Raw genomic sequence first — 26,716 nt, forward strand, 5'->3', positions numbered from 1 at the left:
CTGGAGGAACGTGTAGCAGCTGGATATGACTGGGTATTGGAAAAGCCCCTTAAAGTAGCAGGGAGCAGGGGCTCAGCAACCTGCAAAAAAACTATGTCAACAAATGTTGGAGCAATTTCAGAACACTGTTCCTCAAAGTAACACAATATTTCATTGTCTACTGCAGTGTTTTTCAAACCTGGTCCTCGGGGACCACTGCCCCGCATGTTTTAAAGGTTTCCTGCTCCAACACACCTGATTGAAATGATCAGCTCGTTATCAGGCAACTGCAGAGCTTGTACTGGTCTACAGTACAAAATATCATTCAAAGATTGATAGAATCTATCTATGTAGAATCTCTGTCGTCGTTGGGCCCTCAGGCAGCTCTGTATTACAAACTTTTTACAATAATTTTGTCATGGAAATCACTACATGTGCTCAGGAACACTTCCAGAAACCACTGTCTGTGAGAACAGCTTGCCTTGCCATGCACAAATGCAAGTAAGAAGCTCTATCATGCAAAGAAGAAACCTATGTGAATGCCATCCAGAAACGCTGCCATCTTCTCTGGACCATGGTTCATTTAGAGTGAACTGAGGAAAAGTGTAGAATTGTTTTGTCATTAGACAAATCAAAATTTAAAATTCTTTTTAGAAATCACAGACGCTGCGTCCTCCGGACAAAGAAGGAGTGGGACCATCCATGAGATTTGTAAATCACTGCATTCCGTTTTTAATTATACATTAAACAGTGGTCAAACCTTTTAGGAATTGGGGCTGTACAATGGAATATTTTTACATGTTGAGAAAACCAAAATGAATCAGTTAAACTCTTTAAAAGCACACGACATACCGGTAATTTCTCCCCTTCCTGTGAGAGAACGGCCAAAATCTTGTTATATTTCGTTGGATGAAACTCTGCTTCGTTGACATTGTCAAACACTCCAAGGAGATGAGACTGAAACACAATTGTATCAAAATTGACTTTTGTCAAGTGATAAAATGTCAACTTGAAAGTTATCCAAGTAAAACTTAAAGAGGTCATAGTGATTATTTGAATTTTCATTTTAAGACATCATGCAAACATTCAGATGTATGGCTGTAATTTATATTAATTACTTAACTGAATATATAAATAAATGAATTTAAAAATGATATATATCTATATATAGGTATATGTATATCCATATATTCATAGTGACAACAATGTTCAAACTCATTCTAACCTGAATTGTATGAGAGTCGCTGGCTTGTCCAAGGATTTCCAAAAGAGATGGATCGGATACAAAGAAGAATCTTGGAAAAAGGAGCCTCTTCTTCTCAAGGTAACTGTTAAATTAGAAATACGTAACATCAACACCCACTGCACTGGTATAACAACAATCTATTTAATTCTGCACATCTTATTTTTTGAGTCAATCTAAAGTATTTGGACTAATGTTGTTCGTAAAGAATTACCCCGCAAGAGATTTCTGACAGAGCTCTAGCTGTTTCTGAAGCTCGGGTAGGTGATGCCCTAACATTGGGTCACCCACACAGCAGTCCACCACTTTTGGCACCTTCTGAGCACGCTGCATGACCTTAATCCAGGACTTGTCGATATCTTGAAAGCGTTTTGCCTCCTGTAATAGAAAAAAAAAGGGCGGTTTGAATTTTACTTAAGGAAGCATTCTAAGGTGTAGTTTTCCTCAGGATAGAAAGCATGAACTGCACCTGTGGGAGGTCTTTGGCGATGTCACCCCCAACAAACACAGCTTCCAAGTAGATCCACAAGTTTTGCACAATAACCCACTGTTCAATGACTTCCGATGATGTTGAAAGATTGGAGAGCCAATCCTGGATCTCTGTTTTGTAGTATGCACTGTACCTGTACAAAGCAGATAAGGACACAAGCTACTTAAAACTTTAAAGGTGTTGTAAAATGCTGTTGGTAAATGTCAAATCTGTTAAGAACAAGATAAGTTTATTTCTACTTCTTCCTCTTTAACTAAGTGCGTACATTCACTTTAGTTTAACAGACTTTCATTATATTGTTCCGGAGTTCAAGGCTCCTTAGGAACTGATTTAATCAGTGGAATGTAAATCTGAAGCTGTTGTTAACTTGTATTACCTGTTGCTTAGCAGTGAGCCCAGTACCATCAAGCTATCCTCCAGGATGGTAAGAATCTCTGCTGTCTCTGCCCCCTTCAGCATTAGTTCTCCTCTATCCTTGAATGTCATCAAACTAAGGGTCTGACCAGACCACAAGTCTTTTACCTGTGACAATTTGGCCTCAATATCCTTCTCTTTTACAGCAGATATGGAGATGTCCTATGAATGAAGAAAGCCAGGCTAAGGAGGTTAGACACATACAAAAAGAAGAAATATTGTTGCTAGAACTGTGGAATTAAATGTATTCAAACTTCCAGCGAACCTCAATATCATCCTTGTACTTCAGCAAAGGGGCTTCCATGATGTTCTTCAGCATAAAGGTTTTGGACTCCACCTCAAATTGGTGTCCAGTTAAGTCTCCAATCCGGTCCCAGTGTCTCCGCATCATGGATTTGTTTGCCATCAATTCCAGCAGCGGGCACGACTCATTGAAATCATCAATGGTCCTCTTTAGGTCAAGGAAGGCTTGCCAGTCCTTTAGTGCTTTGGGCAGCTTCCGGCACCTACAAATAGAGATGATAAACAATATATCTATCACAGGAATACAAAAGAAATCAAAAATACAATGCTGGCACAAAGCAGGTTGTAATGGCTCAGAAATACTCCACCTATTCTGAAATTCCACAAGTTCTGCATTGATCTTTTCAATGTCCACGTCTGTCCACAGGATTTTATAGTACCCACTGATCTTACTCATCACTGTATCATACAGGCCGTAGAGTTTCCGAAGCAGCTCAAGCTCTTTTCTAAAAAAAAAAAAGGAAAAATCCTTAAAAGATATTACAATCTTTGTTAGTTAATATTAATGGAATTTTCATTGATGGCTCTGATAGAAAGCTTTGTCAGGATAGTAACAAACTTCTTCTGGTGTAGAAAGTTATTCTCCGTAACAGGTAAGCCGAGAAGTTGCTCCCCAGAAGTATATGTGGTGAAATTTCTCCACAGTTCATCAAATCTAGCCTGAGTAAAAAGAACATTTTTTGGCAATAAAATTAGATTCAGCAAACGAGAAGAAAACTGCCATGTTTATAAAACCAAAACCAAAATTCAAATTAAATGTAATTTCACATTTTTGTACTGCTGTTTCATGTAGTTTGTAGTCTTTTGATTTGAATTTCTTTTCAATTTGTCTTTATAAGTCTCTATCAAAATAGATAATCTTCCACTCAAAATAAAGCTAAAGGCTTTTCTTCTTCTTCCTCACATGTTTTAAGCGTAAAACATTAACTGGAATATAGAACGGTGAGAGTGAGCAGTAATGGTACCTGAAAGGCTTGCAGCTGCCTGCTGGCTACTTGTGGAGGAATTCCTTCAACCATTGGGCCTTCCTGAAATGCAGGATCATATGAGCTGATAAGAACGTCTACATTTTTCCAAACACCCATAGAAACAAGGTCATTCACAGATTACTTACAGAGTCGTATTCTTCCTTAAAAGAGTAAACATCCTTCTCGAAAACAGCAACACATTCCACAAGGTTTCGTTTGAACTTGGGCTGCATGCAAACCAGCTCATCTTGCACTGATCTCTGAGAAAATCCGAGTTCAAAATTCATTATCGAAGCTTTGTTACAGAGGAACACATCATGAAAAAAATCATTTAAAGAAAAAAGCCTGAATGTCTTGATAGTACTAACAGCTTTAGACTGAAGTTGTGTGAAGAGATGCCTCAGATTGTACACTCCTTCTGCTTCTCTTTTGGTCACTTCTGCTTCATTTTTGGTCAATATTTCAAAGGCTTCCTGTAAACAACATTATTTCATGTTTCTTATCAGTCTGCAATGTTTGCAACTGTAAAGGTCAAAGAGGGAGCTCTGCTTAAGGTACTGTATATGTCTAAAAAAATGAATGACCGTCCTAGTCATACCTCAATAGAAATTAATGTCATATCAGTCTGAATTTCAGCATCTCGAAGCTTTGACAGGGTGCCCATGGCATGACGCACATCTTCCAGATTAGAAACAGAATGCGATACTTGTACAAGGTATTTGTTGATGTGTAAACTGATGTTAATCATTTTCTTCTTGTAATCCTCCTTCAAGTATCTGCAGATCAGTTTCTTCCAGGCTTTGGTCTCAGCCATCAATGCCTTCTTTAATAAACCTAAAAAAAGGAAAGAGAAAGAATTTCCCATGTAAAGCTTGAATCACTCCTTTAAAACACCAAATTAAAAAAAAAAACTAGCAAAGGCTAACATGTGACGGTACAACCAATATCATGGGTTTTCCAATCAGCATTTACCCTGAAAAAGATTGTACACCCTCCTTCAGTTTTAAGGTTTAACAGATCATAATGGATAAATCCTCTGATCCTTACCAGGCCGTAGATACAGTGCCTTGTGAAAGTATTCGGCCCCCTTGAACATTTCAACCTTTTGCCACATTTCAGGCTTCAAACATAAAGATATAACATTTTATTTTTTTGTGAAGAATCAACAACAAGTGGGACACAATCGTGAAGTGGAATGAAATTTATTGGATGTGTCAAACTTTTTTAACAAATAAATAACTGAAAAGTGGGGCGTGCAATATTATTCGGCCCCTTTACTTTCAGTGCAGCAAACTCAGGCCACAGTTACACATAGCCGGGTATTTAGAGAAACGAATATTTCCCCCCCTCCGTTTTCAATAATAACATCGTGCACACAACATCGTTTTCAAAAAACTTGTCATTTACATCAACCCGCATAAAAGCGCGAATAAAGCCATGCAAGCCAATCAAAATCCTCAGAATCGAGGACTTTCCTCATGTGAAGGAGGAGGTAACGCGAGCAAATATCACAACAAAACTGAAGGCAATAAGAGGGAAATATAGACAGTCAGTGGATACTGGACGCAGGAGAGCCACGGAAAAGTGATGCTCCTCTATTTTGAACTGTGCGAGCAGGTTTGGGGTGGCAAATGCAATAAGGCCAGAATCGTTTGCACAAACGTAAAAATTAGTAGAACTTTAACATCATCCATGATAATCCTGATCAGTAGCCAAACAAACTGTAAACATAAGGCGCTCGCATGACGTTAAGCATTTTCTGGCGCATAATGTGACGTTTAAGAACCTAGAACGCCGTTTCTCCCAGTTGACACGGCAACACATAACCGGCGTTATCAGACATCTCCACTTTGGCCGGAGGTTTTAGAAATAATCGTTTTCTGTGATAAAAACGGGGTTTTGGTGTAAATGAGAGGCCAAACCGCAGGAAAATATCTGCGTCTTCCTATTGTGTAAACGGGGCCTCTCTCCAGAAGTTCAGTGAGGATCTCTGAATGATCCAATGTTGTCCCAAATGACTGATGATGATAAACAGAATCCACCTGTGTGTAATCAAGTCTCCGTAGAAATGCAGCTGCTCTGTGATAGTCTCAGGGTTCTGTTCAAAGCGCAGAGAGCATCATGAACAACAAGGAACACACCAGGCAGGTCCGAGATACTGTTGTGGAGAAGTTTAAAGCCGGATTTGGATACAAAAAGTAGGGATGGCCGGTGAAGCCTCATGAAGCTTCCACAGAGTTCATCTGATTGTCCCAGGAAATGAACCAAAGTTTCGGGGCTTTGAAACCACACAGAACAGTGGAATCTGGTGGTGCACCGCAAGTATCATCTGCTTCAACCAGCCTCATTGTCCTTGTTATACTTTAATATGTACAAAATAAAAAGCGTAAAAGAAAGAAAATTGTGATTTTATATGACAAGTGCTTGTGTTACATTGAAAGTGGCTAGTAGTTCTACTAGAACTACTAGCCACCGTACCTTGAAACCTTTATCTTCCACAATAGAAAATGGTTGCACATCCATAACAATCATATCCACCCACACAGAATCAAGCTTTTGCTTCCTTGACACTACAAAAATAAAATTCTGCATATCAAGAAAATAAACGCAGGGCAAACTTGTAAAATGCTGGATTCAAACTCATAACCTTTGGATGCAAAAGCCACTAAGCTAATCACTGAGCTATCAGTTAAGTGACTGCGTCAACCCACCATCTACATGATGTCTAGTTAAAGACATCATCCATAGCTAAGAATAATAGTACACTTTAGTTGTTTTAAATAATTCAGAAACACTTTGCGTAATTAACACACCTTTCTGTCAGAACACAGACAGAGAGGCGTTTGGTACACGGGACACAGCTGTGTAATAATGGCCGCAAGCGCTTTGTTTGTGATATGTGCTAAATAAACAAGTCCAAAATGAATGTATTGTCCTACATAACTTAGATTCTTAAATGTGCTGCCCCCTTATTTTAAGAAGAGAACTATATTAGCATGCATACCCATAATAATAATAAAGCTTATATTTACACTTGAAAAACAAAAACTAGCAAACATCTTACATCACACAATAGTATATTGTACAATAGTAGGGGTGGGCGGTATGGCCTAAAATGTATACCCCGGTAAAATTTGAGCCACTGACGGTATACGGTATATACCGCGGTATGGTACTTTTGTATATAAATTACAACAGAACAGTTTCTCAGTGGTTACCATAGCACCAAATAAACACTTTCAATCAGGATTTTTGCAGCAATATTAAATTAAATTTATTGTGCAAAACAGAAAACACAGGAAATATAAAAAATATATACGTTATATTTATATTTAAAAAACAAGAAAAGGTACATTTCCTCGAATAAACTCTGTGAGAGAAAAGCCGCTGCCTCTTGGATAACGGAACTTTCATAGGCGCCTTCCACTTATTCAACATGCTCAAATATGCGTCATGTTTCAGACACCCCATTTGTGCATGTTAAACTGCTTGTTAATACGATGAGTGTTTTATTACTTTCCATGTCTTCCAAAAGAGAAAATAATCAGGATTTTGAGGATGTTACCGTTACACACCAGCTGAGACGCAGGGTAGCAAAACATTATGGGCGTGAAAACGAAACTTAGAAAATCGGCTCGGCGCATGCGCAAAACCACAAAGTAGCAAATCTCGACAAGTAGGAGAAATCGACAGAACACCGGCTTTGACTCGTTTCATATTTCGGAGCATGGTTACCCCGCAGGTGGTAAAACAAATTACTCGTGTTACCTTGTCTTGCAATTACTGTCGCACGGCATATCCAAGCGGATGTTCAAAACTTTGCATTACTGCCATCTACAGGACTCATGAGCTATTGCGGTATAAGGTATGGCAAAAAAATCTCTACCATTGGTGAAAAATACCGCATAAGGTATGATACCGTGCATACCGCCTACCCCTATACAATAGTATCACCTTATTAGGAGAAACCAAGGTGAAGTGATCCCAAGCCACAAAACGTTTCTTGCCAGAAGCCATGGAAAAGAGCAATGAATTGAATTCAATTCTGACAGGGCAACAGAACTGGTTGGGAAACCAGTTTGGGATTCATTCTCCTTTTATAGAGAATAGCGCGCCCAAGTGTTCAAACGATGAGAGACCTCTGAACCGTGGTTCCACCAAACAATGCATTCGGCGCTTCGGACGTCATCAATCACGTGATTAGCGCCATTTCATACACGCCCCGGAACATTGTGCCGAACCACTTTGCTTCACGAAGATGAAACGAGCGCCGAAGCGTCCGTGTCAAACGAGCCATCCCTAACAAAAAGATTTCCCAAGCTTCCCAAGGAGCACTGTGCAAGCAATCATACTGAAATGAAAGGAGTATCAGACCACTGCAAATCTACCAAGACCCGGCCGTCCCTCCAAACTTTCATCTGGAACAAGGAGAAGACTGATCAGAGATGCAGCCAAGAGGCCCATGATCACTCTGGATGAACTGCAGAGATCTACAGCTGAGGTGGGAGAGTCTGTCCATAGGACAACAATCACACGTACACTGCACAAATCTGGCCTTTATGGAAGAGTGGTAAGAAGAAAGCCATTTCACAAAGATATCCATAAAAAGTGTTGTTTAAAGTTTGCCACAAGCCACCTGGGAGACACACCAAACATGTGGAAGAAGGTGCTCTGGTCAGATGAAACCAAAATCCAACTGTTTGGCCACAATGCAAAACGATATGTTTGGCGTAAAAGCAACACAGCTCATCACCCTGAACACACCATCCCCACTGTCAAACATGGTGGTGGCAGCATCATGGTTTGGGCCGGCTTTTTGTCAGCAGGGACAGGGAGGATGGTCAAAATTGATGGGAAGATGGATGGGGCCAAATACAGGACCATTCTGGAAGAAAACCTGTTGGAGTTTGCAAGAGACCTGAGACTGGGACGGAGATTTATCTTCCAACAAGACAATGATCCAAAACATAAAGCCAAATCTACAATGGAATGGTTCACAAATAAACGTATCTAGGTGTTGGAATGGCCAAGTCAAAGTCCAGACCTGAATCCAATCGAGAATCTGTGGAAAGAGCTGAAGACTGCTGTTCACAAACGCTCTCCATCCAACCTCACTGAGTTCGAGCTGTTTTGCAAGGAAGAATGGGCAAGAATTTCAGTCTCTCAATGTGCAAAACTGATAGAGACATACCCCAAGCAACTTGCAGCTGTAATTGCAGCTAAAGGCGGTGCAGTTTTTTATTTGTTAAAAACGTTTGACACATTGAAATTAGTTTCATTCCACTTCACGATTGTGTCCCACTTGTTGTTTTCTTCACAAAAAAAATACATTTTCTATCTTTGTGTGAAGCCTGAAATGTGGCAAAAGGTTGAAAAGTTCAAGGGACCGAATACTTTCGCAAGGCAGCATAGAAGTAAAAAAGAAAAAAAAAAACAACAGCTTACCTGTTGAAAGTTCAGTAGACCCAAAAACAATCTCAGGCTTGATAGCATCAATGTCTTGCTCAACTGAGTCGTAGTACTGGATTTCAGATTTAATCTGAATCAGGGATGGATTGCTACCCATAAATTCCTGTAAAAAAAAAAAAATGAAGACAATTAAACCAGCCAACATGTCTTCTAGGGAAAACAAACCTGGACTTTGAGGTTCCTGTCCACATTCCAAATCACCCTGAAAGGATCGAAATGCTTCAAAATGTCACTTGCTTGTTCCTTCTGGGAGCTGATTGCAGTTTTCAGATCGACCACAACTTTTTTAATGTCCCTGTGTTCAAAAACACTCTGGAAGAAATTGTTGCCTTTTGTGATGAAAATAGGACAAAAAAAAGGGAAAATAAATTAATTTAAACACAGTTTTAACCAAACGTTGATCTTGACAATTTCATGAACAAAACCAATCCTGTTCAAATGATTGTTTTACTTATCAGACACCTGATTGTCAGATGAAAACAGTAAGCTATTTTGACAATGTCTGTTGTGGGATTTCATTTTTAAAGCAGTATTTGTGCAGCCATTGTATTGTTAAAAGTTACATTTTACGCAGGATAACAGCTTTTTGGGGGATTTAGGTTGCTTGTTGACTGCTGATAAGCTGCATCTTTATACGGTCATTTTCTGGTGGAAACTATAGCAATTGACCTTGTTATCCCATGGAAAGTAGTTTTGTTATCCTCAGATAAAAGTAGAATAAACTCATGATCTCGTGATAATGTCGTCACAATAACTAATTGCAGCCAAGGCCCCTCGCTCCTGTTTACACACACAAGTCAGTGCACTTGAAACATCTTCACAGACTTCTGCATGCTCGTATCTAACAACTTAAAAAATGTATGATATTAAAACTAATATAATACATGAAAGTTTAAATGAAATAATCCTAATTATAACTGATCAAATGACAATTTATGGGAGATCCCCATTTGCGGACTTGTTTTATCAGGTGTCTGCTGTCATGTATGTGCATGCTGACAGTTAGTAACCTTTGTTCTGTGTGTCATCTTGACTGTACTCCTTCTGCCAAGCAACACCCTTGCTAACCTCCAACACACAGTCAATAAGTTGATTTATGGCCTGTTGGATCTCATCTACATTGGGAATCATTACCTGAGGACAAATATCAGACATAGTAGCAACATTGTAGTGCTTGACAAGACAGGCAAAGAATTAAAGATAATGTATTTCCCCTGACCATAAACCATTGTAGCGAATGAAAATCATCCAACCATGAGTAGAAAGAAAAAAATAACTCACCATATTGGGTTTGTCCAGTTGGGCTTCAGACTGAATCAGTGGGACCACCTTCGGCTTAATCTTTGCCCTCTGGTAAGTGCTAAAATACACATTTATTGATTTTACTCTTTCAGAGGTTATTTCCTTTCTTTGTGATACTGTTCTTCTTATTTAAACCCAGAAATACTCACTTGGTGCCACAAATTCTCCTTTTAAGGATCTCCAGGGATAACTTGGTGCTTTTGACAAGTGCATCGAATACCTTTGTACTGAAGAGTTCATAAAGCTTCTTAAACTCCTGAAATGAGGATTTTTTATTTGAGGCATTAATGCCTGTGTTGGCACACAACAGTTTATAGAAAAGACATGTTTTGCAGTTGGTATCCAATCATACCTTTTCGAACTTGATCTGTTTATCTTTCAATGGACCCTCTAAAAGCCTCTTGCTCTCTCTTGAGAAGGTCACACTCCTCCCTGAAATTTATATATATATGTATAAAAAAAGCTGAGATGCTAATTATACGAAAAGAAAAGTCATTTACATTTGTGCTACACACCTTGAACAGGTTCCTCCACAATCTTGGTGCCTTTTGGTTCATAAATAGCACTTAACACATTACCCAACTCCATAACAGCTCCTTTAACATAACTGCATTTGTAATCCAGTGTCTTTGCCCACTCCTTACAACGGTTCTGAAAAACAAAAGAGGAATAGTTGCACTACGAGCGTTTCAATGAAACAGAATTCAGAGTTCATTGGAAAACTCAAAAGTTTACTCAAACCACGACATCGAGCCTTTGCTCTTTGACAAAGTAATGATTGTTTCAAACTCACGTAATGGATGAAAAACACTTTAACTTCCCTTAATGGATATGGAGAATAAAAATAAGATGGTCATGCCTTATTGTGGTCAACCAGCTGCTGCAGCAAAGATGCACGGCCTTCTGGGAGCTCTATCAGAACAGTCTCAGACATGTCTTTGAGGACATCATCAATTTGTATCTTACAAATATCCTGCACCTGAAAAAGAAAGTGGCATCTAGAAGCGTGGCTTTTGTCCAAGAGAGCTGTCACACCAACCCAAACATATCTGAACAATGTGACATTTAACCTGATGTTGATACTTTTCAGTATCAGTAGAATTTTTATTCATCAACAAACCTTTTTTACAAGATTTTGGAGCTCAGACAGAGCAGTTTCAACATTTTGAAAGAACTTGTCCAGGAGGAGGGAAGACCAGGTCAGCAGCACCGAACCGTGTCGAAGTGCAGATTCCACCTGGACATTTTAAGGATGTAGAATTACAATCAAAAGCTCTTCAGGACACGTCTGCTCGAGACATTTCTCAAATCGGCAAAACCCCTTCCCACTGCCTACAGCAGGGTTCACATTCATCAAGTAACAATGTCCCACTAAAGAAGACGGACCACCTGCCGTACACACGGTATGAAAAGCTTACGTTTTTTATTTTTGAAGCCATCAAACTGTTGAAGTCTGCGGGTATGCTCTCACAAGTGGATTCAAAATCTTCCAGAATGGTCTATAAAAAGGCATACAGGTCAAATTCTCTTAAGTTAAACAATCCCGTAAAAAAAATGTAAATCCCGGTTTACCTTTAGTCTGAGGTGATGGGCATTTATTTTGCTTTCCATCTTGATAAGAAGCGAAGCCTGCGTTGGAACCTTATGCCCCATTTTCAACAAACACTTAGCCTCCCGAATGACTTCGGTTATTTTAGGGTCAAAGTTGACGACTAATTTTCCAGTATTTGGGTGGCGAACCAGCAGGGTAATGTTCAAGACTGTTATACGGAACAGAGAAAGCTCGTTTTAACAGTGTGCAATAATGGAATCGACAGGGGCTGTTTTCTGCCATTAGTGTCAAATTATGACATCAGAACAAGAGAACCAACCGTGATCTAGTTTGGAAACTTTCTCCATCCACGTTTCGTGTTGAAGAAGCTCAAAGTCGACCAACATAGCTGCAGTCCCATTGTACATTCTGACCACATCTTGTCCCACGGGACTACATAGGATGTCCGAGTTTTCCTGCAAAGGAAGGGAGATTTGATCGTCGTTAAAATGTCACTGTGAAGTATAACTGTAAAGTTGTTTTGCTGATAGAAACTGTGTCTCACTTTCATGTACAATATCGGCTCCTCTATCTTCTTATAGAGGTGTCTGACCCAACCAATCCTGCCAGCCACTGGTGGCATATTTCTGGATAATGGAATGTCATCCTTCTGATTGTCAAAGACCTGCAATTGAAGTTTACAAAACATACTGAAATCATTAACAGTTTTCTTCCATTTTCAATTCAAAATGTTTCACTCATCTGAAGATTTCTTTCAGCTTAATACGTTTAATAAGGTTTATTGTTTGGTATCTAAGCCCAAGCAAACTGAATACCTTTTTCACAAACTCCACCTCTGAAGCAAAGTGCTGAAGAATAACACCCAAAATGTTGGAAATGTGAGTTGCAAGACAGGGAAGGTTCAGCTTCTGAAAACTATCAAAACAAATTTCATAGATTGCTTATATTTTTTCCTTTTAATGCCACAGTTAGAATAGAGTCTTCATGTCATACTTCCAAATTCTGCAAATTGTACTGACCGCTGTAGCAGGCAAAGAGCTTGCTGAGATGAGATGATGTTTGAGAAGTACGAACACATAAATGCCTGGAGCTGACTCTGTGGAAAAGGACAAGATTGTGGGGATACTCTGAGAATACAACGTCAATATTATTTTCTTTTTTCAGCTTCAAGCTGTGTCGATACAAGCAGTAGATCCTCATTCCTCAGAGATTCTACAATCTTACTAGTCCTTCTTTCTGTTCCTAAACGTGTAATTCTTTTAAGTGTGGCCATGTGTGAATGCAACGGCTGTTTGGAGTAAATGAGTGTTGCTGTGATGTTGCACGTATGAACCTGTTCCCAACTTTCACTAAAGATCTTCATCTGGTTGAGGCTTCCTGAAAAAATGAGCTTGAACCAACATTTGGGTACAAGCTGTAGATTACACTTACCTCAATGTGGCTCATTTGAGCCATGAACTTCACAAAATCAGTTTCAAATTCAGTCGTCCTCGGGGACAACATGTCATACTTCTTCCTTTTCAGATTCATGGACACAGTGTGGAATTGTCTGGCTGATTTCTCAATGCCTTCAATGTTTGACTTTTCAAGAGATTCAAATGTCTTGAACACTGTGATTATTTTCTTGATCTACAAAAGACAATATTCGTCGTCACATTGCAAGGCCTTATGATAGAAGTGGGATGGAGATTTAAGAGAATGAACAAAGACAACACCTTTTCAAGTTGCTTGCAGAAGCTCTCAAACTTGCAAAAAATCTGCATCTCTGAAACCTCAAGGAATGTTTTCCCAGTTTCTTCCATTACTTGTACCTTTTTTTTCTGGAAACAGGTCTGATACTCCTGATATAAGCATGTACAGACCTGCCAAAGATAAAAGAAACATGATGACAGCTACAGTCTACTGATGTCAAAATGTGTAATCTTAAGCCTTGGTAATAATAACCCAAATGTTTAGTAATATCAGCTTCAGTCACCTGCATTTTTCTGATGAGTTTTTCAGCATCTTGATCCCATATAAGACAACTGCCATCGTCAGTAATGTAGGATCTGCATGCTGTGACCATCTGATTTGTGATCTGGAAAAGTGGTCAGTTGTGTGGCTACAGTTTTACAAAGGGAGCTGGATCCTTGCACTGCGTCTTCTCATGAAAGTTACGTTTTCCGGTGACAACTTAAATATTTCAGAAACTGAACACACTTCACTTACTTTGACAAGCAGCGCAGACATCTTTTCGCTTGTATTGTAATATAGTGAAACACGGTAAATCATGTGAATGGCACTGATGACCTTCGGCACATTTTCTGTCATGGAAACCTGAAATCACATTTCAGGATTTAGGAGGGTCAATGAAGATGAATTATCATCTATTTCTACACTTAAGTTTGCCAAACTTCCAAACTTTTTACTAATTCTTTGTTAAAAAAAATGTATATAAGTTGTCTAAATAATGGCTGCCTGGATAGTACAAAACAATGTAATAAGGACATATTAATTCAGTGTTACCAAACACAAACTATTCATTAGAATCAAACTGTTAAATGTACATACGGGGTCACTGTTGTACAGAGGATGTAAGACTTTCTCAAGTGTTGACAAGAATTTGAAATTGTCTTTTGCCTCATTGACACGATATGTTATCCTCGTGTCGAGATCCCGCCACACCTGCACGGGTACAAGACTGCGTTAATAGGAATCCATTGATTGATTTAATAAATCTAGTCATTCACAAATGATCTTAGCATAGGATTTTATCAGAATACATGAAATAATTCAGGACTAGGCTCAGATGTGACACCAACACTTTCCAGTGAAATGAAAAAGTGCCTACTCAGCATCATCTTAATGCAGAACGGCTACATACTGTACTGTGTTAACAAATAATCATTTCCAAAAACTATTTTTTTCATACATCTGTGAAGATCACCTACATGCAGTGAACACTGAATCCATGATCATTGCAAGCTATCCAACATCGATATCTTCTACATTGCAATTTTCAGGCATTTGTCATGATTTATGTATCACAGACTGTTTTTAATTTCTCTTTACATGCAGCAAACCTTAACTACATACACTAAAACTGATACAAAGTGAAAATGTTCAATAGCTTTGGTATTACTCTGTGTACATTGAACACTTGTGTCAGTACCTTCATTATTTTGGAATGGTTGAGATGGAGCACCATCACCACCGCCTTACACTCTGGGCTTTTGATGTGATCGATGATAGAGTTGTACTGTAAAGACATTCGTTTCCAGTGTTCTAACTCACTCAGTGGTCCGGCAGAATCATCCTCTTTCCTCAACAAATCACTCTCCATCAGGACCTGATGACAATGGATACATCACCAACATCACCATTAAGCTTTGCTGTCTGAGCAATCCTATCATATTCCCAATCTTCCATAACTATCTAATCCATCTTGGCCTGATGTCACCATCTCTAACCAATGAGCTTTGTGCCTATCACAGTCATCGCAAATTCATTTTTAGCATTTAACAGCACAAATTAAGGTTGTTGGATCAAATATAAACTCTGAAATCTACCAACCTGCTCGATTTGTTTGCACCATTGCATCAGAATTTCTTCCAGCCGTTGCACCATGTCAAAGTTGGCAGCCGCAGCTTTCATATCATCCAGACAGGCCAGTTTAGACAATTCAATATCTGTGACTGTTTTCAGATGAACGACGCTCTCATTGCTCCTCTGGATATCTGAAGTATAAATAAGACAAAGTACAAAATCATCAGTACTGGTTACAAACCATCTTTTGGTTACAGTATTGCTTGTTATTGTGTACTTCAACATAAGATGGTTTTAAATCAGTTGAGTAAGATTTGCCCGAGAGATGGAGCTTAAAGTTACAATCTTTCTAAAGAGCCACCCTCCAATAACTTATTCACATTCAGTTGGCAATAAATGTGAAACATTCTTACCATCTAAAGAGTTCAAAAAATGTTTAAAGGAATAGAAGAAGTTCTTTTTAAGTTTTGCTCCATGTCTAGACTTGTCTACAGCTCCCCAGTTCTGTCCTGTAGTAAGGGCTGGAAGCAGTGCATCGTAGGAATCCCTTATTCCTTTCAGGAGGCCATCCCTGGCATCAATCATTGAGAAAAAGATTTCCTGCAAGGCATCAAGAAAAGACAACCCATCACTTAATGAAATTCGAAGCAGAAAACATTTCAACTGTGAGGGAGAAACATGATTTGGTTTGAGATGTTAGGGTTCTCATGAAAATGTGCTCTTGCTTCGAACTACTGACTGACATTACATCAGCTGTGCCAAACTTTGGTACCTGATAATGCATCTGGTTGAGATAGCAGAGTACACAAATATAGAGAGCGTGATTTCTGTAAATCACGTAAAGAACATAAACCACTTCATTTGAAAAAGTAACAAGCAATCAGCTCTGTAAATTCATATGAATTGACCCCACAGAGGTTGAAAAAAGAAACGTTCAGATTATAAACCAGCGGCCAAAACGCACAGCAGCTCACACCTCACATCTGGGCAACAGGAAAAACCAGAGCAGACTAAAAATGAATGTAAACGTGTCAGTCCAAGGGAATGAAATCAAACTTCTCAAAGCCAGACTAATATACGCAGATAATGCAGTTGGGAGTCGAATCCATCCTGCATGTATACACTCAACTAGACTTAATATATTCTCAGCGCTTCACAGATCTTATCCAGGAAAAAGGTAGAGAAGAGGAGGGCAACAAAAAAGAAGAATCACAAGGAGATGCATGCATTTATAAAAACAAGTAGACCGTCCACATCAAAGTCCGCCATCTTTTTACATAAGAAGCCCCCTCCCACGCTCAAGAGAGAAACAAGTTTGAAGCCAACACAGCACACCATGTCGGTGAGTCGTTACTCTGTAAACGGTGTTTCCGTAGATCAAAGGCTCCTCAGTAAACAGCCATTTTTTGTACGGTGGGGTGTTTGTCTGTGGAGGTTTTACTGCTCGCGTTAGTTTAACATAGTCATCAAATAACGTTGTGGAGCACATAACATTAGCTAACTGCTAATAATGCATTAAACTCCTAACATAACCTTAGTAAAGTAAAATATGTTTGGTTTTAATCCTTAGGTTAAAAAGACCAACAAATGAATAACTTTAAGAACATTGTGCATTATCAAAGATCACTTCGCCATCCTAAATGGCTTGTGTATAAACAGTGTTTATTAGTGAATTAACTTTTTTATTAGAGATTCTCTTTGTATGACAATAACTGGACGTGACAGCTGTAACAATGTTATTATTGTGATGTAATACGTTGCTACACACACTGCCATGAGGTGAGCTGCTCAGGGAGGGAACCCGGAGGTTTAAGGAAGATGCTAAGCTAAGACGTAGCTGTGCCATTTTTATCTTTTGTCTTGTTCAATAAAGTTTCCAGAAGCAAGGGTAACACTTTAATCATCAAGTTTGTATAGAGTTGTGATAAAGAATAAGCTGAAACAAAAGCTTTTCTATAAAGTGATTACATCTTTTGATATGACACATAACACAAGAATAAATACTTAACAATTACTGAGACACGCCACCTTTGACCTTACCTCGTGTATGTTTTCTGGGTTCACAGGAATGTCCACTCTGGTCCGTGTGAAGGAGCAGCAGATCCCTGTGAGGCACGTTTTTGCTAAATTGGCTAAAAACAGCCTCATTGCTTTGCCCCCTTTGCTTGGTCCAGGATATACGCGCCCACATTCTGAAATCAAATCCAAATGGTTTTGTAAGAGATGAAAAAACATTCCAGTTCATAATGTTGTGTGGAATATCTGGGTCTTTATCATGCAAGATAATCAATCAAATTTGATTAGAAGACTTTCCCTAAAATTGTATCATCTATCGGTATTTCAGTTTTTCGAAAATAGGACGTTTTTCCTATTTTACTTCAAAAAAAATACTAGTATATAAAACCCGGCATAACAGCTGTCAAACGGAAAAAATTTCAATTAAAATAAGCATGGACAGTCTTTCCAATTGAAGACTTTCCAGATTTCTTCATACCTATTCCTGGGACTTCGGACTCCTGATACACAAACGAAATGGTTTTGCTGCCCCCCGAGGCGAAGAAATGATCAAAAGCGAGCAGCTAGTCAGCAAGAAAAAAGGAAGAACACAAAAACATTATTAATCATTGCATCATATTACGATGCAAGTATAAAACAACCAAAAACAAAACATAACCTTGGAACGAAACGTTTAGAAAGCATCACACCAAACTGAAGAAAAAGCCACAAAAATAACGCGTTATGAATCAATCCCACAAAACCTCAGCTGATCACCTGACTTCTGATTTGTGTTGGTGAGATATTTCTGCTTTTGATAGCATTAGTACCAGTTTGGAGTCACACTGAGGAGGAACTTACTGAAGGAGAATCCAAAACAAATTCCTCCACCTCTGTTGGTGCCAAAGACAGCCGGTCAGCCAGGATGTCAATCATGTACTTGTGTGCAGGGGTGAGCAGCTTTTTCCTCTCTTCTCTTGCCTGCTTATGTTTGGCCTGAAGGAAGACAAGAGTCGTAAATAGTGTAGAAGTGCATTTGCTCTACGTAACTAGAGCTGTATCTCAACGAATAAGCTGAATCAAATGGGCTGCTTTAATTCTAAAAAGAAACAACTGAAACTTACCTGAGACACACACTTGTTTGCTTTTGGATTGGGTGTGTCCATCATAACGATGTCTGGAAGGGAGAATCACCCCTTAAGCCGTAATACTCAACGGTTCCCTTTATTCCCTCTGAGAAAACACTATTAGCCACTAATGTTGTTGATTTATCAACTTTTTCCTGTAATTCAGTAAATAAAATGCATACAGTGACATCAACAGTCTCCTCAGTTCCTAAGCGCTGGATGTGCAACATCTGATCCATGTTTCAAACATTTTTAAAAGTAATTCCTTCAAATTCAAAGGAGCAGGTAATTACAAAAAAATGTTTTTATTGTGTTTCTATATTATTTAAACTTACTTTGGTGAGGTTCCTGATCAATTTGAGCATGAATAAACGCTAATTATTTTTCTTTCTAGCTGATAAGGTATGTTAGCTCAACCGTTACGTCTCAGTTTATGTTGTTTGTTCATTCACTTTTTCAAGTTTGATATTCTGCTCTTACCGAAACTTTATCATCCGACGTATTTGTAGCTTCCAATGTTCAGCTTTTCTTCTTGTGTCGTTTCTGAGTTTCTGAATTATTGGACCATGGAAATATTTTTCTCCAGCCGTTGAGAACTGCTACTGATTCCAAACGTTTATTTAACCGTTTTTTTGGTTTTGTTTTTTTTAACTTCCTTTTAAACGTTGAGATGTCACGACCGTTGGCGCGTGGATGACGTAGGACTGTTGGATGAGCTAACGTTTTAATAATTAGCTCTCACACTCTGTTTTTAATGGGTTGCTTAAGAATTACAAGTATATGTCCAAGATTTTTTTTTTTTTCCTGAGCCATTACCCAAATTTTGTTCACAGTAAAGTTTTGTTTTGATTGTCAAGAGCTACCACACGCAGTGTGGTGTACAGTAATGGGACAAAAACATTTATTTGAATGTCAGCTGATGAAATTTTTATTGTCACAGTCAAAACAATAAATAGATAAATGTGATGATAAAGAATGAATAAAGGGTTGTTTTAAGTTAAAGTTGTAGACAAGAATGACCTCTAGTATCTGTCATTATGGCTGTGAACCTGAAGAACCCTCTGGCTGAAGTCCTTCCATTGTCAGTGTAAAGCAGGGGTAGGCAATTAGTGGCCCGCCATCAATTATATCTGGCCCGCAAGATGGAATTTTTGAAATATGATTTTTGAAAGATATTTTTCAAACCTCATGTTTTATCGCCTGTTTCATGAGAGATGCCAGGAGATGCAACATTCAGCCTAATAACAGTGTATAGAAGAAAAAAATGTTTTAAATTAAAAAAAATGAAATGCATTTATGTAAATCCACAATAGAAAAACATGGCCATGGCCCGTAATACCATTGTCAGAAAAAAATTGGCCCAGGTCCAAACTTAATTGCCGACCCCGGGTGTAAAGTGAGTGTATTTATTGGACGGGGGGGGGGGGCAACTAGTGCATAGCCTTTGAGGACAAAGAGATACATATTTCTAGGTACCAAACTCGGCAAAATGTCTTCCGTCACAATTTGACCTTCTCCTTACACAGGCCTGTGACAGGCCAAGTTTTAAGAGGTATTATCAAATCCCACATAGCCTGTCCCTTATTCTTGAATGGATAGACTCTATGGTTTAGCGCAACTGCTCTGCAGAAAAATCAACAACAACTTTGTAGTCTTGTTTCAAAATAGACATAAGAATCAGCACCCTCAAAGCAGCGTTCCCAGAGCCTTCATACTCTTAAGGCTGTTCAAGGGCACACAGCCTCGTGTCTTTTGGTCATATTCCCATCCACACAACCAGCAACCTCAAACTGAAAGTTATTTTGATGTGAAAAATAATTCTAAAATCAATCTTTAATGAGCTTTCGGTCTTGATAAAAATGATGGTGCACTTGCACTCAGTGTACATTGAAAGATAGCCCATATTAAAGCTTTGTGTGTTGTTTCATTCACTTGAGGATTTACTAAGTTGATTCAGTGTCACAAAAGGTTGTGTGTAACTGTTGTTGGAATCTATGGCCAGGAGGGGGGAGCAGAGAGCAGAAAAGCAAGACTGAGATATACAAGGAACTGACTCTGGAAGACAAGAAGAACATGAAAACAAAAACAAATAAGCATAAAACAAAGACAAACTTAACAAAACCTAACACAGAACTTGCTTGTTTGCTTGGGCACATCTATTCAAATAGTTGAGTCATTCTGCTGAGTGTATTTATACAGTGCAGTATACAAAAATGAATTTCTAATTTTCAGTGAGTATGACTCTCAGTGACTATTGTGTTGCCTGCAATATGAGGAGAGAGAGCCTACAAATACTGAATAATTCATCATTCTATTACTAACTCGGTCGGCCCCTGAGTTAATTATCTGCTGTTTGATAGCTCCCTCGATACCTTGCTCACAGCATTAGTAGGAACAAAGAATCGTTCCAGTAACACTGTTAATCCATGAAAGACATGTCACGGGCTGACAGCCAGTCACTCTAATGTGTGAGATTAATGTTGAAGCAAAGGTAACATTGAACTCAAACACTGCCCTGCTGATCTGGAACACAGCCTCCAAGCGATGCTTGCACAGAATCATGGGCCAGATGTGATAATATGCTTTTCTTTTCCATAAAGTATCATTTTTCTTCACTAAAGATGCACAGTGTGCAGATCAGTGGAAGCTTTAAAGGTGATTCACTATCACAAATCAATTCAAACCAAGCTATTCACACTCCTGCATGACTTTCTTTCTTTCTTTTGACCAGATATTTTACAGAGAGAAATATCTTAAACAAAAACAACAGACAAGTACATTTTGAATGTCTTTTACCAGATCAGACTAAACAAAAATGTTCTATGTAGCTTTAACTAACACAGAGAATGCAGAACCTTTTCATGTCTAAAACTGTTTGAAATCATATCAAAAACTTGCTTTTTCTCACTTTAGTAAATGTTGAGCACTATGTTTAACACTTTTTTCATGTCTTATGTAGATCCTGGTTGTAAATAGAACACATTATGTATATCATTTTATAGAATAAAAACACAAGAACACAAGCATACTGTGACAAACATTGAGACTCCTGCCACCAAATACAACATTTTGTTGTAAAAGATCTGTGCCAACACTGATGTTCAAGTTTATATCTGAAATGTTTAACTTTGTTTGGGTAGTCCATTGAGATTAGTTTGGTGTCCATAATTTGTCATTATTGTCTTCAGAGTTTAGAAGTACATCAAAAACCATTCGGACATGATGCAGTATACTACATGCATGCTTTTGCCTCTGATAAATATGAGTTCTTATCCATTTACAATGAAAGCTTAAGATATTACCTCGTAAATGTAATTTTCTCTTTCTTAATTTAGGCTTTTCTCATTTCTTGAGATGATTTGGAATAAAATACTCTTGTTGATATGTTTATATTTTCCAGAAAACCCCTCAGGTTTTAAATTGCTCAGATCTGAATAGCTTAGAAAGCCTGACATGCAGTTTATAGAAATTTCAGTGTCTGAGGAAGCAAACAGACAATAGGTTACTGAAGTTCTCGTTTACTGTTAAACCCTGGATTAGATCAGTAACAAAGGGACATTTTAGGAAGTCACACGTCAAAGCAAACGTTACTAAAGGGTGGGGGCTGTTTTCATTTGGCCATAAAGGATGGCAAGCCAGTTTTAGTTGTCTGATTCAGGTTCATCAACCAGTGTTACCTGTTGAATATGTGCATTTACATATATACTGATCCTGCAATTACTCTTGAAAGCAGCAATAACTATTATATTAAAATCTATTGTTTCACACTATATTGAACGTTATTAGTTTAATTTGTCTATGTTCATGTCACTACTCGCAATTTGGTATCATGACAAGGTGTGAAATCTTCAAATAAATATAATCCATTTATTGTGTCAACAGACAAATTTTGCTGCTTTTTCTTTATGTGCTACAGCACATGAAAATAACTGTCAACGCATTGTCACAGCCTTGGTGTAATTGTGACATATGGACTGTTGCATCACATATGTAAGGACAATGTGCTCATTGAGAAATTTCAGTCTTTCCTTGCATTTTCCCCCACTGTTTCATCTCCTTTTTACACATTACAAACTTCTTGGTACTGAAAATGATGTGATTAAGGTTGGGTGTTAAAAATGACTTGACCAAGCTGAGGTTATAAAAACAGGATGACAAGAGCCAAGAGCTCTCCTCACACCACTCCAGTTTTAGTCACTCCTAACATTTGTCATGTTTGTTGGCCTTACAAGGCGAGGAGGGGCCTTGTCTTAGGATTCCTACATTAAAAACATTGCGAGTAAAAGAAATAAAAGTTTGCTTGAACACATGCAGACCCTGTGTTACAAACTGAACTGCTAACTGGAGACAAAGACCAAAATGAACAGGCACCAACACAGGTTTGGGTGAAAATGAACAGAGAGAGTTTATTGTTCACAGGTGAGGCTTAAGTAAAGTCACATGACCTGGCCTCAATCAAGGTTGTCAATTGAGAGCACACTCAGATAGTTAAGGCCCTCAACAAGCATCAATCAACACCCCCACTTGTTCTCACATTTACAACAAGAAAAACAAAAACATTGCAAAGAGCAAAATCACATTTTGGTTCGGCAATCACCTAAATAGAAACCTAGAAAAGGCAAGAAGCTTCCCTTTTGTAGCTGGTTTTGTCATTAGGTCAGCAACCATTTGATCTGTTGGGCAATACTCCAAAAACACATCACCATTATTTACAGTAGATCTTACAAAATGATATTTGATGTCAATGTGTCTCTGTCGGCTAACAGGATTCTTTGCCAATGCAATTGCCCCCTGGTCATCTTCATAAATTACAGGTACATCATAATGAGAGTCAAGATGTTTAAGCATTTGAGACAGGTACAAACATTCTTGTGTAGTGACAGCTAACGCCATGTACTCAGCCTCACATGTTGACAGTGCTACAGTTGGCTGCTTTTTGGTCTTCCAAGAAATCAGAGGACCATTCTTACATAGGCTAACACAATAACCAGATGTACTACGTCGGTCAGTTGCATCTCCTGCCCAATCCAAGTCACTATAAGCCACCAACTGTAACCCATCATCACATTTCCTGTAACACAGCATCTTGTCAATTGTGCCTTTCAGATATTTCAGTACATGTTTTACAGTCGTCCACTGCTCTTCTGTTGGCGCACTGAAATATTGTGAAAGTTTGCTTACAACATAACTCAAATCTGGTCTAGTGCATGAACTAAGATACAGTGCACAGTGAAAATGAGTACACCCCTGTTGAAAAGTAACATTTTGAACAATATTTTAATACACACACAAGTTATTCCCAAAACGTGCATAGAGTAAGTTTAATACAACATCTGTTCAGCTTACAACAGAAAAGAAAGATCAATAATATAACTTACAGTTTTTCTCGATTTGTTTGGCTCATTTCTTGAAACTGAGATGACATTCTCAAAATGACATGGACAAATCCCCAAACTAACAGGCAGTGTCTCAGAACAGAATGGCATTTGTCATTGCTTTCATCACATTTCAAATGCTTTGTACATGTCTCAAGCACTTTGTACATCTTTGCAAATGGTTATGTACAAGTGGCCTACATTTAACACAATCAGCCTACATTTAGAACATTTCCCAAAAAAGTGCATCTTGCTGATTTATCCCAATTGGTTGGTTCTCAGTGTAATGGTTGTTCTCTCCAAAACATGTCAGCACAATTTCATTGTATAAGTCATCATCTGCAGAATAGTCTGCTCAATTGTCAAAATTCTTTAAGAAATTGGAATACAATACACATATTTTGGAACATTTCATACGTTCATGACAATCAGGTGAGTAGGTAACAGGTGAAAGCAGGTTCTGACGAAGAGGAGTGTCCCACATTACAGGTGACCAATCCATCAGTTTGGTGAGTTACCTGACAGGTGTTCTCTATGATTTTGAATGCTGGCATTGCTGTATACTGTATATACAGCTTGTTCTGGTGCTAGTACTTTTTCCAATGTCAACATGGACAGACCGCAAGTACAAGGCCAACGTCCACCTGGAGGAGGAGGAGGAGGAGGAGGAGGAGGAAGAGGAGGAGTGAGGGTTCGTCCATCATACAAACCTTTCGCCGGGAAAACAGGTATGCACTCAGGCAATGAAGGAACTACAGAATTCTCTAAGAAAGCCTTACTGTACTGTTACCGTGTTTGATTCAGTGTGTGTGTGTATGTGAGGGCCCATAGGCCAGTCCAAAATCTCACCTCAATGTCACAGTATGATACAGCACACTATTGTAGCATGACAAACAAAATACAATTGTAATGTAAATTAGACAAAATACATGTGTTTCAGTTTACAGTAGTGCAATATTGCAGTACATTTGTAAGTAGCCTACAAAAGCTATAGAATGATAGCAGAATGAAGCAGTACACAATACAGCCATTACAGTGATTGACAATATGTAACAAAGACACAAGACAAACACTAAAAAAATAGTCATATTGTCTTTGTCTATGTGCAGGATTGGGCGACAGCGTCATGTAGGTGGGAGAAGAAGACTGCTCACCGATCGCCAAGAAGTAGAGATCTGCAACATGGTCATTGCAAATAATGCAACACTGACACAGATCCGTGACACAATCCTCCAAAACAACACAGTCTTCCAAAACATCAACTCCATCAGCATTTCCACAATAGACCGTGTACTGAAGAAAAACCTCATGACTGTGAAGCAGATCTACAGAGTACCATTCGATCAAAACACAGACAGAGTGAAAGAGCTGCGGTACCAGTATGTGCAGGTAAGCCAGTTATTCATGCTCTATCAGTTTGTATAGCCTACACTATGCAGAGGTTCCAATTTCTGAGGATTACCAGTATCCTCCTTACCTTTGGAATCCAGCTTTACAATGCAGTATCTGACCCCAGTATTTTGCCAAAGAACTGTAACAGAACACTCTCATCATTATGTCTCCCTTCTATTTGTGTGAAAAAACTACCTGCAGAACCTCTGCATATGCCTGCACTCTAGGTTTGGAACAGTAGGTTATATATACTTTGTGAAGAGTATTATTGACCGTGTGGTGACCCATCTATATGACTGATTTGTTTTTTTTTCTCTTTTGTAGAGAATCCTGGCACTAGAGGGGAATGACACCCCCCATATACTTGTATTCGTTGATGAGGCAGGGTTCAACCAGTGGATGTCCCTGGCCAGCGGGGGGGGGGATATTACCATGTGTGCAGCCATTTCTGAAAATGGTGTGGCCACACACGGCAAGCTTGGGCCCATACTATACTGAGAAGCTCCTCCGTTTCCTTGACCGTTTATATTTAGATTTAGTTCCAGAGAACGAGAGGGGTCTCGAAGGGCTCCACCTACCCCAGTTTGTTGTTGTGTGGGACAACATCAGTTTTCACCGTGGCCAACGCATCAGGGCATGGTTCGAGACACATTCAAGGATGCATAATGTCCCACTTCCTCCCTACTCTCCATTCCTTAACCCTATTGAGGAATTTTTCTCTGCTTGGAGATGGAGAGTGTATGAGCATCATGCTCAGAACCAGAGGTCCCACCTCAATGCGAAGGATGCTGCCTGTGAGGATATCATAGGCGATCAGTGTAGAGGTTGACTAAGGCATTCAAGGCGCTTCTTCCCACGGTGCATTGCTAGAGAAGACATCAGATGCGATGTTGACGAGAATTTATGGCCAAACAGACTGCAGCGGATGGATGGCCCGGAAGATGAGGAGGGTGACCCGGAGCAAGAGGGAAGTGACACAGAGTAGTCAGAATATTACTGTATTTCATTTGTGATGCTTGACTGTTTTTTTTTTTTTTTTTACTGTAACATAGGCTACTGTAATGTATTTTGGTTTTGGTTTTGGTTCTTGCAGGTTTTTGTATTTTGTATACATAGGCCTATATTGTATACCTTTTCCTTTGTAGTTTTTTTCTTTCCTACCTACAGTAATGTGTAAAAATGTACTTGTGAATAAAAATAGTTACAATTTCCTCAGCAGAATGAGTGCAGTGTGTGGTGTGAAAATTGTATTCCTTTAGCTAGATCTTTTCCATAAAGACAAAACATCTAATCATTTTGACTTGCAGTGCTTACACAATGCCAAAGGGACAATGCATTTTGGAAGCACTGATGATTTGTGTGAGAAAGGAATTTAGTTTTGACACATGGGTAAACTATTTTTGGAGCGATATGAGTATGTGATGAGGATCCATGTAGTTGTGCTGCACCGTCCAGTTTATTTTGACAGGAGGACAAAATGAATGAAAATGTGCCAAAGCAATTGAGAAGGATCTATGCCATTTTTATGGTACTGACTATTTATATGGGACAGGGACTTCATTTTGAAGCAAGAATGAACGTT

At 38.8% G+C, this 26,716-nt stretch overlaps 1 pseudogene; it reads right to left on the minus strand.

Annotated features, from left to right (window-relative positions):
• Positions 1-18,406, minus strand: part of LOC142376959 (dynein axonemal heavy chain 8-like) — a 38,548-nt pseudogene extending 20,142 nt beyond the window's left edge.
• Between the last annotated feature and the right edge of the window lie 8,310 nt (positions 18,407-26,716).

The sequence above is a fragment of the Odontesthes bonariensis genome, chromosome 3 (genome assembly GCF_027942865.1).
Source record: "Odontesthes bonariensis isolate fOdoBon6 chromosome 3, fOdoBon6.hap1, whole genome shotgun sequence".
Taxonomy (NCBI): domain Eukaryota; kingdom Metazoa; phylum Chordata; class Actinopteri; order Atheriniformes; family Atherinopsidae; genus Odontesthes; species Odontesthes bonariensis.